Below are 16,892 nucleotides of genomic sequence, written 5' to 3'. Positions count from 1 at the left end.
GATATTTTCCTTTAGTTCTATGAAGGTTGTGTGTTTTGTAGTAGAATTTTATGCATTTGTAGTAGTTTGGCTAATTTCTAATTAGGTTTCTGAATGTTTAGCTTCTCTAATTAGCTTATTTTGGTTGATTTGGCTAGTTTGTCTTCTGGCTATCGTAATGAATCTCCTGTTTTCGCTAGCTTGTCTAACATTTATTTCCATTGTTTTGTGGCTTTAGTAGGTTTGATTAATGTTTATAAGTTCCTAATGGGCTTTTTTTTAATTTAGGTATGGTTTGTATTGTCTGGATCTTGTGCTATAGGAATTCTGGAGAAAGGATTATTTATTAACTTAATTCTATGAAGATTAAACTTATTAATTTATGTGCCATGGTTATGTAATTCTCATTAGTGGCTCTAACTATACTAACTAATCTATCTTGTTTAGTGTGTTTTGTGGATGGTTTGTGGTGATTTTCAGGTACAAGTTCAATATGAAGCAAGGCGATTTCATGTGCTCTTCGAATTGTGGTTATAAATGTATATTATTTATGTTCTATGCTATCTAATGTAATTTTATACTAAATTTGATATTCAAAATAGGGGTATGCCCCTTTGTTATTTTGTACTTTAGGACAATTGTCCTGGGCAAGATTGGAGGTTTTCTTCCTCGTTCTTTCCTACCAGTGCTCGCTTGAATGGAGGATCTGTAAAAATATTTTATTTAATAAAATTTATCATAAGGCTTTGGCTGTTTATCGATCAAAAAAATTAAAATAATAATATTTAAATATTATTAAGTTATATTATATTCTATTTCATAATAAGAGTTTTATAATTTATAATTATTTTATATTTATATCCATGTTATTTTTCAATTTTCTCAAATATGTAGTGCCTACCCTCGTTCACATCTTCTCTGGACATTGTTATTATCATCAGACTATGATAGACTAGTTTTATATTGATGGATTAGTGGTATTGTTTTGACACTATCAGACATTATGTTATGGATTCAGTGGTTATATGATGAGATCATTTAGATTTTACATTTCATGCATACATGATGATCATTATACTATTTTTAGTTATTATTGATGATTAGATGGATGGTTTATTATCTTATGTGTTTTATTATGGATACTTACCCCATACTTGCATGTGTATGGTGTGCGTGTTTTCTTATTGTATGGCGTTTCTGATGTAGTTAAGGAAGGGAGTCGTAGTCACCTGCTTAGTCGGGATCTACACAATGCACCACTTCCTGCCATTGTCTATTTAGCTTAGCATTATATTTATTGTATGTACATGCATGGTTTTTCTGCAGGTTGCAGGTACCAGGTATCGACTTTCTTGAATTGCCAGGATGAGCGTACCCTATTATACTATCTCAATGATAAGAGAAGGGAGATAAATTCTCAAGTCCAAATCCCAAACTTTTAAACCAATTGTCCTAGTGAGGTAGGACAAGTATCTGGATATTTTACCCACCGAATGTGTCAGATGACATGATTTGTGATTTTTAACCCTTTAGACTGATTTTGAGTGATTTGCTCTATGATGGGTTTTTATATTTTATCTTCGAGGTCTATGGTGAATTTTCTATTAATTAAGTCTTAATAAATAGATTTAATTAATAAATTAATTATTTGAGAAAATTAATATAAAATATCATGTTATTTGATATTTTAATTAATTAAATGTGGATTATTGAGGAAAATGAATTAAATAAAAGAAAATTAGAAATTAAAATTAATAATAATAATAAAATAATAATAAAGTAATAAATAAATAATAATAATAAAAGTTATAAAGTTAAAATGAAAGTTATAAATATTTAAATAGAAATTATATAAAAAGTGAATTGGAGTTATAAGCTTGCATGGGAATTAACGTACTTCTCTATTTCTCATGTGTCAACAACATGGGGGTTAGTGCATCAATTAAGAACATGGTGTCTACAACCCTAAGGCTCATCTTGAAGATTGGAAAAGACCCATGCTTAGTTGGTGACACCTTCCAGCTGTTTCTAGACGCATTCTAGATGTTTCTTGAAAGCTCTTTATATTCAGGCATTCATAGAAGCTTAGACATAGCATTGGGAGAGCGATTGGAGCATTGGAGGACTCGATAATTATGAAGAAGAGAGGAGCTTGCTTTGTGGATTTTCTGAGGAAGAGCGATTTAGCATCAGAATCCGGGTAGATTCTTGTGATTTTACTTATGCTATTTTTGCATCATGCATTCCTTGTCTTCTTCGTGCCTTCCATATGACTTCTAAGAAGTTTCATATTTATATGCATTCTCAATGTGGGTAGATTAATTTAATTGGAGAACTTTATATGCATTCTATAATGCAAATATCTTATTCTTAATTGTAGATATAATCTTTGTGAAAAACATACATGGTTATATATTCAGATCTGCATACATATACATATATATAAATATATATATATATATATATATATATATATATATATATATATATATATATATATATATATATATATATATATATATATATATATATATATATATGCATATGTATAAATTATTATGGATCTATTATAAAATTTGAATATATATATATATACCTATGTATATTTATACAATGCACCGAATTGAGCGATTGATTAAATCGCAGTGGAAGATTTATTAATTCACATCGTGATTTATATCGCATGGAACAAAGTTTATATATATGTTGTGGGCACATTTCGTACCCCGCGCCAGTGGAAGGCAGAGGCCTGTTGTCGCAGGTCTCCGGTGACAGGGGTACTATGTACCCACTATCAGCGCAGTGCCTGCGACCGCAGGAACTGTGTACTGCAGCAAGAGTTGGGGGGGGGGGGGGGGGGTTTAATTGATGTAAATGTTATGTAAAAAAAATAATTACATTTATGTTAAAACTTTTGTATAATCGATTCTCATATGAAGTCAATCGAAATTGTTAATTCGATTTAATGAAAACGTATTTACATATTTATGTATATATATATGTATATATATATATATATATATATATATATATATATATATATATATATATATATATATATATATATATATATATATATATATATATATATATATATATATATGTAACATGTAAATGTGTTATTTATAATTTAAGTTATTATTTGATCAATGGCTTATATTGATGGTTTATTTTCATAAGGTGACTCTTTAATAATTTTCAACTATTTAATAATGTAAATGTTTTAAATTATTAAATAAGGAATTGATAGTTGGGTGGGGGATGTATCAAACAAATGTCATTAATTGGAAAATGGACTTTTAGTTCTAATAAGGAAACTTTTATTTATCCAAAGCAATATATGTGTTCCTCCATTCATTCTTCAGACTTGGAAACTTAAACTGAGATCTCTACATTTAAACTCAAGTTGTAAAACCAAAACATGTGTCTATATTGTGTATTCTTTATGCTATTGTTTTGGGTTTTGGGTTGACTAGTGTTGACCAATATAGGATGTCTACCAGAGGCTTGGGGGTTATGTGATTGTGGTGACATGATGATGTTTTAATCTTGATCTTTATAAACCCAACCATGGTTATGTGATGGAATGCTCTATGTATTGATTGTGATTACTGATTGTTATAGTTGAGATTCTTATGTATGAGACACTTAACTTAACCATTATTCTGGTCATCGATCAGTTATCCTTGGTTATTTTTCTAGTCGCCATGATGGGATTGTTATGTGGATTTATTTTGATGATGTCATGATGTGACATGTTTGACTCAACCATTTTTGGAGTCTTCGATTAGTTTGATTGAGATATATTTTGGTTATTGAGAACCATTGGATATTTGATTATCAGTGATACTTTAGTTGCCAATAGAGAGCTATTGTGTTCATGATTTTATATGGATGTTGCTCATGGAGATTTGATGATTTTATGCATATTTGATGATTTTGTTATGGATTATCTTTTGTGATTTTGAGATTTATGAGCCCATGAGCATTAGGGTAGGATATCTGCATGTAGTGACAGGAAGTGGCTTGCAATGGGGGCCAGGGCCCTAAGAGGCTGCCAGGGTAACTCATTGTAAGTTGGATTAATAAGTGATAACATTCACACCTAATACTAACTGAATGAACCTAAAAAGATAAGTGTTTTTTTCTCACCCATGCCTTGAGTGCTTATACAGGCTAGGATGAGAGTAGTGAGACGCATGGTTAAGACCTTGCATTCCATAGTATGCCTCGTCAGTATGAGAGGATACTAATGGCCGCATGAAATCAGTATGGACCCATGGAGTTTAGCTAACTGCCAAGGTAACTTGTACGTGATAATTGCGATGACACTTTCTCGCTTGCATAGTAGGTTCCTACATTTCATTGTGTGCCTCTGGGAATTAGATGTCAAATTTTGTGTTTGGAACCTTTGAGTTAGTATACTTTTAGGATTCCTGGACTTATAGAGATATGTGCTATGTGATTTTGATAGCCTGTTTGGGACTTGAGATTATCTCCTTAGCACGGTGGGAGTGGACCACTTAGGTACCACGCGGTTGGGTGGTAGTGTATTTTCCACTCTTATCATTTTGAGATTCATTGAGACATCGTGGCTGATGCATCCTTCATGATGGTGGATATGTATCATTTTTCATTGATGATTAGCATATGTTAGATGATGTTATCTTATGCTTTTATTTGCATGTTAGATTACTTCTACATATGACGATGTGTTTATTAGGAGTGACATTCCTACTATGTAATACCAATGATCTCTTCGGTGATTTGGAATGTTACGCATGGAGGGATGCCTAGGATCCACGATGGTCTAATGATGCTATTGACGGTTGGGAGGAACCATGCATTTAGTTTATTATGTTTGATCTTTATGATGGATGTATATGTTCTCTATGATGTTGTATCATGTGATTATCTCTACTTTGATGTATCATGGATTAGAATAGGATGATGTACCTTATTCTATGTATGTATATTCTTTTGGGCTTGTCATACCCTGTGACATGTACAGTGGATGAATGAGCATTTGAAATGTAATGTATAAACATTGGACTTCTCATTATTATTTCATGAGGAAGTTGTACTAGATGGATTCATGTATGTAATTCAACGGTAAGGGATCTTAAAGAATGTAATTCATTATTTATGTTATGTTTAATTTCAGATGGACAATGCTATTGCTTCCGTTATTGTGCATAAGTTTTATGTGATATTTACTTTCATGGAAATTTTTTTTTTTAATTTCTAAACGTAGTGAAATTCTAGGTTAATTCTTTGGATCCCTTGGCGGGGCATTACAAAATATGTATTTTTATTAATGAATTTACTTATTGTTCAAATTGTATTATAAACCACATTTTATGAATTATAAAATTGCAATGTTACTCATTCAAATTTAAATTCAAATATAAAAAAGTACATGAAATATTAAATTAAGGACGATATAAATCTTTAATACCAATACAATTATATTTGTATTTTCTTTCTTTTTTTTTCTATTCACTTAAATAAATAAATAAGTGCAAAAATAACACATTGATTTATAAAATGTAAGGTCTAAAGCTCTAACAATAAACAACTACCTCTAATTCCAACTGGAAAAATTAAATTAATAAAAAAATCCAAAATGACAAAAGTGTTGTTGAAGCTTCTAGAAACAAACGAGAGAGATCCCTAACACATAATAAACTAGCATTCAATTGTGCCATGTCCAACATTCTAGAATCTTTATTTTTTTCCTCTGCAATCTATTTGAAAAGCCCAATACTACCTCTAATTCCAACCAAAAACATTAAATTAATAAAAAAATCCAAAATGACAAAAGTGCATTTGAACCTTCCAGAAACAAACGAGAGAGATCCCTAACACATAATAAACTAGCATTCAATTGTGCCATGTCCAGCATTCTAGAATCTCTATTGTATTCCTCTGCATTCTTTACAATCTATCCCAACACACTCCATGGCATCTAGCATGTGATAATGGAGATTATCATAGTTTTTATTTTGGTGTATACAGTAGGATTGTTGTTGATCCCAACACACTCTGTGGCATCTACCATGTGATAATGGAGATTATCATAGCTTTTTCTTTGGTGTAGACAATAGGACTATTGTTGATCCCAAGAAAGGAAACATAAGAATCCTTTCTCCCATTGCAATTGGGTTTATTGTGGGGAAAAAAAGTTTGGTGGCTAGGAGGGGATGCCCTAAATGTTCATGATGCTCCCCTTGAAATTCTCATTCATTTTTGTTTGAATCCCAACTTCAATGCACTATTCCCCTAAGCCTGTCTAAACCTGGCACATTGAATTCAATTCTAAGAAATTAAACTATGATTGAAAATAATTATAATTTAATCAGCTATTCTTACAACTCTAATTTTTGTCCCACATGATTAAAAATCATAAGAATCTACACGGGTTTCAAAATTTAGAAGATTCAGAAGAGCTAATCCACATGAGTATTTTAAAATTGAGAAGTTGGAGAAGAAAGTAAGGGCAATTTTTTTGGGCAGCTTGTTTTGTTTCTTGGATGGCAATCGTTATTAGAATTTCAAACTCAAAGTAGCCACTTAAGAAGGAGACCTGTAGGCTAGATCTTTTAGATTTATTGTTTGTAGGAGTGACTGTAATAATTAATTTACAAGCTGTAACTATAAAAATTAATTTTGACACCTCCAGTGGATTAGTTCCTACCTATGAATAGGCAGGGACTAATAATATAAGAAAACATTACTTTACCTACACCATAATAATAAAATAAAGCATGGCATACATCACCTAATGTACCCTTGACTCCTATTGGTTATCTGACACATTTGCCTATTTATTTACAAGGTCTAATAGCTATGTTGGTGCTCTTATTAACTTGGGCACCAACTACAGTTACCAAGCCACTGCCTGTGTAAACCCCCTGGGCTTTCCTCATTCAGATGTCTTTTGCTGACATAACATTTATCAAATAATTCATACCCTGCAAAATACTTTAATCATTTTTTAAACTACAATGTTTTATATTATATGATTTAATTGGATGTGCATAGAGAATCGTAGGTTAATATTTTAATTTGCTGAAATTTATAAAAAATAAAACCTAATCTAAAAGTTATAAATAATAAATAATATTTTTTTAATAAATAATAATTAATATATTATTTTAATAATATTTTTTTGGAGCAATCTTAAAGTTTAGGTTACCTTCCAATTTTAGTTTTAATTTATAATTTAAAATAAATTTTATTTAGTTTTCATAAATCATTAGATTTTTGTTTTAATTATAAAGTTGTAAAGGAAAAAAAAATGTTAAATTATTTTTAACCTTTAATTTGATTTGTCATCCATTGTATAAAATGTTCTAATGATAAATATAAAAATAATAAATAAAAAATTACTTTTACATTTAAGTCTTGTTTTAATTCTAAATTGTAATATATATAACTTTAAAGTTTAAAAGTTACAATTAAATCTTTTCATATATTTTAAATTTTAGTTAAAGGTGTAAAATTTATAAGAATCATTAAATATAAGTATTAACATAGAAATTTTGTTGAAATCATAACTAAGACTAGCAATTGCACTTACTAAGATGCAATAGGTATGCCTAAGAGATATAATAAACTAGGTGTATTTTTTAATACAAACTCTTAGTTCAAATTGTAAACACAACCCTAACCCGTTATCCTAATCTTAGTCATATTAAAAACCCTAACTTTAATCATAAAACTAATCATGCTTCTTAATGTAACCTCAATCCTTACCCTAACACTAATTCTAATAAAAATTGTAACCTTAATTATAATACTAACTATGATTAACCCTTTAATTGTAACTTTTAAACTTTAATCTAATCATAGTCCCAATTATGAAAGAAAAAGAAAATTAATTTAAAATATCATAAATAATATGAAAGATAAATTTATGAACACTAAATTAAGACTAATTATATATTGCAATTTAGAACTAAAACAAGACATAAATTTAAAAGTAAAATTAAAATATTTTTTATAAGATTTATATGTAAAAGTAAAATTAAAGTATATTTTTTTTAAATTGTTGTTATGATATTTTGTAAACCATTATCCTTACCTTAACATCAAAATTATAACTCTAGTTATAATTTAACTCTTCAACCTTGGACCTTAATGTAATCTTAATTGTAACTATAAAATAAAGAGAAAAATATTTAAAATATAATGAATAATATAGAAAATAGATATTTATGAATAAATTAAAGTTACTTATATATTAAAATTTAGAATTAAAACAAGACTTAAATGTAAAAGTAAATTTTTTAATTATTATTTTTATATTTATCATTAGAACATTTTATAAAATGGATGACAAATCAAATTAAAGGTTAAAAATAATTGAACATGGAACTAACATTTTTTTCCTTTAGAACTTTATAACTAAAACAAAAATCTAACAATTTATAAAAGATAAATAAAAGTTATTTTAAATTATAAATTAAAACTAAAATTTGAAGGTAACCTAAACTTTAAAGATACATGATTGCTCCAACAAAATATTACTAAAATAATATAGTAACTTTTTTATTAAAAAAATATATTAATTATTATTTATAATTTTTAGATTAGGTTTAGTTTTTTATAAATTTTGACAAACTAAAATATTAACCTATGATTCTCTATGTGCATCCAATTACATCATATAATATAAAACATTGTACTTCAAAAAATGATTAAAGTATTTTGCATGGCATGAATTATTTTTTATGACTTTTCTATCAACGAAGGAAATCTGAATGAGGGCAGCCTAGGGGGTGTACACAAGTAGCGGCTCGGTGCAAATATGTTGGGTGATGGCTAAATGGTAAACTTTTTTGTAATGCCTTTATGCATATAGCATACCATGCATGTATCTATATGCATAAAGGCATTACAAAAAAGTTTACAAGTTAGCCATTTCCAATATGTTGCATGGTAGCCGGTGCCATTAACTTGTGACCCTAACAATTTCCTGACTCGTCCGTGGAGTCAGATGACTCCAAACTGACGTCAAACCTACGCTATATGATTGTTTTTGAATGCTCATACTTCTCGGTGATTGGGTACGGTTGCTTCCACATCATTCTGTTAATCATGTCCTTCGCAGTCCTTCTCGTAGTTTCCTTTACTTCATGTCCTATCCTCCTCCTTTGTGGCTCTTCGTCATCTTCCCTGGGATGGAATATCTTGTGGTCGATATGTGCTTCCCTTCATTCTTTTTCACCATTCTCTTCCTTATCCATGCTCTGTTTGATCCACCATTCTCCATATCCGAAGTTGATTAAAATCACTTTGCCACCCATTTTAATGTATTTCCTTCATCTTATACTATTTCTTAACTCCTTATTAAACCCCATTTTTTTCAATGCATTTTGACTACTTTTATATGTAGTGCTTGATAGGACGTGCCTTTACTCCTTGTCGATTGAGATCAACCATTTATTTAGGTCTAGATCTTATTATATTTATATTTTAGTTAACACAATATATGCATCGATTGATATTGTTATTAATTGGTGTTTTTTTTTAATTTATTATATTTAATTATATATTAAGATTGGTTATATCAATAAAGTTGGCTTATTATAAATTGATAATCATTATATTCATGACTATTAAATTATATTTATTATTTTGATTGTTTTACTAATAATAATAATCGTTTATTTATTTTATATTTTCAATTATATTTTTGTTTAGTATTAAATTTTATTGTAAAAGGGTGTATTACAATCCTACCCTCTCGAAATTACTAGTCCTCAAGTAAAATTATAATTTTAATTTGGTCTAATAAGCTTTAATCAATGTTTATTTTGTGTTACACAACACTCTGAAGTTTTAATTTAATGTTACAATTAATTGAATGCTATGAATGATTCAATTTTTGAGTGGTTATAGGTGTAGGATTGATTTGTCACTTGATTCAAGTTTGATGAAATAATGGATGATTGGTAAATTTCATAATGTCAAGATCAGTGAGTTTCCCAAATGATTCCAAGCATAATTTTGATTGTTGACTTTATATCGAAGATATGGTATGATCTTCAAAGTTTTCAATATCTTTCATTGAAATTTTATGATTCATTTAATGATCCCTCTGTAATAATTAGCATTCATTCTATTGCAATAGACTAAAGTCTTTTTTTTTTGTGTTTCATACATTACCTTCTTGAGAGGATGAAAATCTCAATGTGCCAATGCGATAGATACCTATCTACAAGTAGGTTCCTCAAAGCATTGAGACCACATGTTCATACCCATCTTGGATTCTTTCCTCATGGATTTTGGCATCATTTTCTTACCTATCTTGGACTCTTTCCTCAAGGTATTTGAAACCATCTCCTCACCCATCTTGGACTCTTTCCTCAAAGTATTGGAACCGGTGTCATTCTTATCTTGGAATCTACCTATCTCGAGTGGATTTACTCTGCTTCTCCTATCTTGACAATAAATCACTTCTGAACTTAGATTCATCATTTGCTTAATCATATTTCCAGGCTTCTTTAACAATTGTATTCATTAGTTTATTCTTTTTTAAATTTTCTTCACCCTACAGGATGGCAAGATCATTCTCTAATACCACTATAATGTCCCCACTAATCGGGTTAGTTAGGGACAAGTAATACCTGCAAAATAATGGTTTGAATTATAAAAAAAACAAAACTAACTATATTATTCTACCCTCTAAGTTAAACCCAATGTTAAGGATGTCTCCAGATCGAGCTTCATAACTCATAGCTACTTTCTCGTCATCCTGGGAGTGCACTCCTTAAGATTCTTCTTGGATGGGCACCCTTTACCTAAGGCCAATGACATATGCATATGTTTGACAACATCAGAATATTCTAGCAACACAGAGAATTATCGCCCATGGTGGTTAGTTCAAGGTGTTAATACCTTGCTACCCCCATACTTCGAGTCTTATAATTCTCCTCATAGATTAATGTATTATTACTTGATTTCAATGCTTATTTCTCCATGCATGGGATTGATTACTACTAATTTGCATAGAATTATTTATAACTAAATGACATATAATAACTATGACCTTATATTTAAATTATATAATCTTATTTGATAATGATCTAATACTATTACTATAAATTGACAATAATAATAATATAAGAAAACATTACTTTACCTACACCATAATAATAAAATAAATCATGGCATATATCACCTTACGCACCCTTGAATCCTATCGGTTATGTGGCACATCTTTCTATTTATTCACAGGGTCTGATGGCTATGCTAGTGCTCTTATTAACTTGTGTCGTATAGGGGAGAGGACCCAGTACTTGGACACCCTAACTTCGCGCTCATTAAAACCCTATGTAAAATTTTCAAATTGCTCTCAATTTTTTACAACAACTTACTTGGAGATTCATCTACTTATAACTAAGATTTCAAGCCCATGTCACCCATTATGATGCCACATCAGCATGGTTTTTGCCAAGTTGTCCAAAACAACCCAAACAAAAGTGAGGCCAATGGTTGTGCATAAAGGGTACCCATAGTTGAACAGCTGATGTGGCATCACATCATTGGTTGATTTTTATAACTAAGGGTACATTTTATTTAATTTTGGGTAGTTAGCATTGTGTTAACAACTTTAAAGTCACAAGTATTGGTACAATGTTGTCAAAAAAATTGGACATTAAGTCAATAAGTGTAGGTATTAAGTGAACAACTACTATCACAACTATTAGAACGCGTTCAAGTATTGGGTCCTCTCCCTATAGGCTTGTGACCCTAATAATTTCTTGACTCATCCATGGTGTCTAACGACTCCAAACCCATGTAAACCCTACAGTATATGTTTTTTTATTTATTGCTCATACTTCTTAGTGATTGGGTGTAGTTGGTTCCAGGTGATTCTATTAATCATGTCCTTCATAGTCCTTCCCGTAGTTTCCTTTACTTTACGTCATGTCCTCCTCCTTCATGGTTCTCCATCCTCTTCCCTGTAATGGAATATCTCGTGGTCAATATGTGTTTCCCGTCATTCTTTTTCACCATTCTCTTCCTTATCCATGCTCTATCTAATCTGTCATTCTCCATATCCAAAGTTGATTGAAATCACTTTGTCGTCAATTTTAATGGATTTCCTTCTTTTTATACTATTTCTTAACTCCTTATTGGTCCCCACCTTTTTCCAATGCATTTTGACTACTTATATATGTAGTGCTTGATAGGACGCACCTTTACTAGTTGTCAATTGAGATCAACCATTTATTTAGGTCTAGATGTTATTATATTTATATTTTAGTTAACAAAATATATGCATTGATTGATATTGTTATTAATTGGTGTGTATTTCTTTAATTTATAATATTTAATTATATATTAAGATTGGTTATATCAATAAAGTTGGCTTATTATAAATTGATAATTATTATATTCATGACTATTAAATTATATTTATTATTTTGATTGTTTTACTAATAATATTAATCATTTATTTATTTTATATTTTCAATTATATTTTTCTTAATATTAAATTTTATTGTAGAAGGGTATATTATAGTAGAATGTAAAACCATAGAATATCATTCTTAAAATATCAAGAAATAATTTCATAAACAATTTGGTTTATATTAAACTATACCCAAACAATATACCATATACCCAGATAAATTCCCTATGCCTAAAAATGTACTATACCTATAAAAATTTCTATATCTAGGAGCCACCTTGCAACTCACTCAATTCCATAAAACTTCAAAGGGAGAAATCTATTAATTGTTTCTAGCTATCAAAAGATGAGGTATGTGAACATATAAGATTAATAGATGTCAAATCACACCTCAAACTTTAAATTGAGGTAAGTCTCATCTTAGAAAGAGGAGATGGAATAATTTGGTTAAACCAATTAAGAGGGGAAACCTAATATCAATAAAAGTATTTATTTTAATTACTAAAGGTCAAAATAGTTTTAGGAGAGCATAAATCAATGTTAGAATCCATATATGCTAAAGTGAGGTTAAAATGAGCACCTGGTCAATGATGAGATTACTTTTAGGATGGCATACTCTTGAGAATGACTCAATACTCAAATTTTGACTCCTACTATAATATTTGAGATCTATAAATAAATATAATAGTTATATTGGATCAAATAAAGAAAAAGAAGAATGTTGTATTATTCTTCATATTTTAATGGGTTTCAAGATCATCATGTCATTTTGAGAATATTTGTGGGAAAACATTTTCCAATAGGGGGTAACTATAATATATATAAATTTGATTCCAACATGCTAGTACTCCATTAATTTGGTGTAGTCTCTAAAAGAGACCATATTGCAAAAAAAAAATAGAGAGTAGGAGAATATATAGAAAAGACACTTAAAGTATATTGTTAAGAAATGATAGTTGATCAATTGAAAAATAAAAAAATTGATCCTAATCGATGATGGACAAGTACAAATAGAAAATATGAACTATTGATTTCATGACTAAGTCTTAAATCGAGATATGAGATGATGGATTGATATTATTGGAAGAAGCAATGGAATGAAGAAAATATGGTACAAAAAGCTATAAGACAACATATATTTAGATAGGGATGGTAAAAAAAAACTCACTTTGCATATCGGCTTAATCTAAATCAATTATCAAATTTGCATATAAGGATAGACTACTCTAACAAAAATTATTGTTAAATAATAATAAATTATTCAAAAGTAGGAAAAATATTATTTTATAAACTAAAAATTATGTAATTATAATATGATGTAAATATAAACTAAGGCTAATAAAACATGATTGCTTCAATCTCAATAGTAGCATCATCTATCATGAATGGATTAACATGCCAATCTTGTTTGATCTTCTTCACTCCTTTTTAGACTATGGTTAGCCATTCATTTATATCCTCAACTTTATTTCTTTGTGGCATGACCTATGAAATAGGTACATTAGCATCTTGTTCATCAAATACAAGCAAGGTATTGTTAGAAATATAAGAGGATTGACTGAGAGGCAAGGGGTGAATTACTTACCACTAAAATAAATCGCAAATCCCTTATGATCATTATAATATAAGATCAAAACCTTGCTAAAACTAAATATTCTATTGTAACTCGGTTAGCACAGGATCACTCGATTAACAATGAATAATTATTGTCACTTAGTTAACACTTCAAAAATAAGTCTTAAAATATTTCATGTGATTAACCTTAATTAACTTAGTTTCAAAAACATAGAGCAAATAACATGAACACAAAAGAAACCACGATTAAATGTGGAAACCCAATTTGGGAAAACCACCAATTACAACTAGTTATTATTTTTCAGTCTTCTAAAGTGAGCCCTATTAGGAGCCAACCCTATTAAAGCTTACAAAACACATAGTTACGTGTGCCTTTGTTAGAGGATTTAGTGAATCTTGTTAGGAGTGGCCTTGTTAGAGGTCTTGAAACACCTCAATCTTGAAATGCAACCTTATTAGAGGATTTACAAAATAGTTGTTAGGCTAACTCTATTAAGAGATTTGGTTCACTGATAAAATTATTAGATAGTAACAATGACTTGACCTGATTGCTGATGTAATTATCTTTTCTTATTTTAGATCTTAGTTTTGGCTTGAATACTTAGTCTTCCATTATCAAAATGTTCTTTCCAGCTCAATCAACTCTAGATATTTAGATATCCTCCCAACTTCGCTTCCTTAAATGATCTTCTTCAATTCCACATTTTTACACATTCAATCCTCAACTTGACCTTATACTTATATGATTTACCTTGTCAAGTTGGCTTGAATACACTTTTAAATAACCAAATATTATCCTTTGAGTCAGCTAGAAAATTAACCAATAAATCCATCAGACTTAACATGTTAAAAGTCAGCTGATACTAAGTTGAGTGCTTAGTCAACATAGGAAAATCCTTTGTTAACCAACCAAACTAGGTCAATACTAACTCAGAGCTGAATTCCCTTCAAAATTCCTTTGGTAACCAAGTGAACTAGGTTGACACTATCTTCCAGCAAAATTCCTTTTGTAATCGAGTGAACTCAATTAACACTACTTCTATGTTGTATTTCCTAGAAAGCTTGGCATATACAGGAAAATTCCTTCAATGCTTGATTGAGCTTGGTTGACACTGATTTCTTAGCAAAGGGTTGACATTTCTGTAACATCAAATAAAACATACAATTGAAAAATTGTATTCAATAATCTACCTCTTTAGCATTGATGGCAACAAAACATGTCATGATACAAAGAAATTTTTAGAGAAAAATAGAAGTAAGGATAATATCTTTTGTTTCATTCTAATTCTCATTCATGAGAACTCCCTCTATCAATGTGAAATCTCTCTGACATCAATCTCTCTGATTTCTCTGATTGCACTGACTACAATTTCTCCCTCTGACAACATAAACTCTCTCACAACAAACTTTTTGAAATGAAAACATAAACTTTCCTTCTTTGGCATCTCACTAAAATTTCTGATATGAAATTTTTTGATATCCAAGTAAAATCTCCCTCTTTGACATCTTATGCAAAAGAGAAAAATCAATATATTTTTTATGTACTTGATGTACTGATTCATATGCAATCTTCTCTAAGAATACTACATCAACTTGACTAATCTTCAAGATACTATGTTGATGCATTGCTAAAATTCATTTAGTGAGCTGTAGATATGGGAATGACCCCTAGCTTACCTCTTAGATAAAAAAATGCATCCTTATGTAATAGCTTAGTGAATATGTTTGAAATTTGTTCTTTTGTATTCACATATTCTAATCTCACCTCTTTATCTTGCACTAATTCTCTCAATAAATGATATTATATTGCAATGTGTTTGGTCTTGGTATGCATCATTGGATTCTTGGATATGTTAATTTCACTTGTGTTATCATAGAAGATAACAACTAGGTCCTTGATCTCCTCTTTCATACCTGACAAAAATTATTTGAACCAAATGATGTTGAAACAATTAACTATTGTTGTATCATATTTTGCTTCTGCTATAGACTTAGAGATGAAATTCTACCTCTTGCTTGTCCAAGACACTAGCCTCTTTTCAAGAAAGAATGCTCCACCACTAGTGCTCTTCCTCTCATTGGTACTTCTAGTCTAATCAGCATCAATGAATACTTTCAATTCAAATTTTCCTCCTTTCTTATACCACAAACCATAATCTTTAGTACCTTCCAAATATCTCATGATTCTTTTTATTGCCATCATATGATTTTCTTTAGGATTAGCAGAGAATCTAGCCACCATACCAACTTCTAATTCAATATTAGGTCTTGTGTGTACTACATACTAAAGTTTTCCAATTGTTGATTTATATGTAGTTTGGTCTACCTCTTTGGAATCATCATTTTTGGAAAGCTTATGTCTAGTGGATATAGATGTTCCAACTAGATTAGAATCCTCCATTCAAAATTTCTTGAATATCTCCTTGATGTGCTTCGATTAAGTGATGTAGATACCATCCATCATCTATTGAATTTGTAAGTCAACAAAGAATTTAATCTCTCCATACATTGACATTTAAAATTCTTTACTCATTTCCACATAAAAAGATTTATACAAGTCATTATGTCCATTAAATAATGTATTATCCATAAAGATTTCAGCCAACACTATCTTCTTATCTAGTCCTTATAAGAATTTGGTATAGCTATGATGTCATGAAGAATTTTCCCTAGGTCAAAATAATGCCAAGATCAAGAAGCACAAGACTAGCACAACATGGACCAAATAATGTATGATCATAATAACAATATGAGATTGAATATCTAATTATCTTTGGATATCAGACCATTTGATAATAGATAAATTAATGTAATTGATGTACAAGTACACTAGAAGTGCCTATATATAAAGGCCTCTAGAATGACTAGTAGTTAGCAAAATGATAAGACTCACAACTAAGCACATGTCCACCAA

This window comes from Cupressus sempervirens, chromosome 1 (genome assembly GCF_028749045.1).
Source record: "Cupressus sempervirens isolate cs-2001-9-10 chromosome 1, ASM2874904v1, whole genome shotgun sequence".
NCBI classification, from domain to species: Eukaryota; Viridiplantae; Streptophyta; class Pinopsida; order Cupressales; family Cupressaceae; genus Cupressus; species Cupressus sempervirens.
This window is presented reverse-complemented; position numbering follows the sequence as displayed.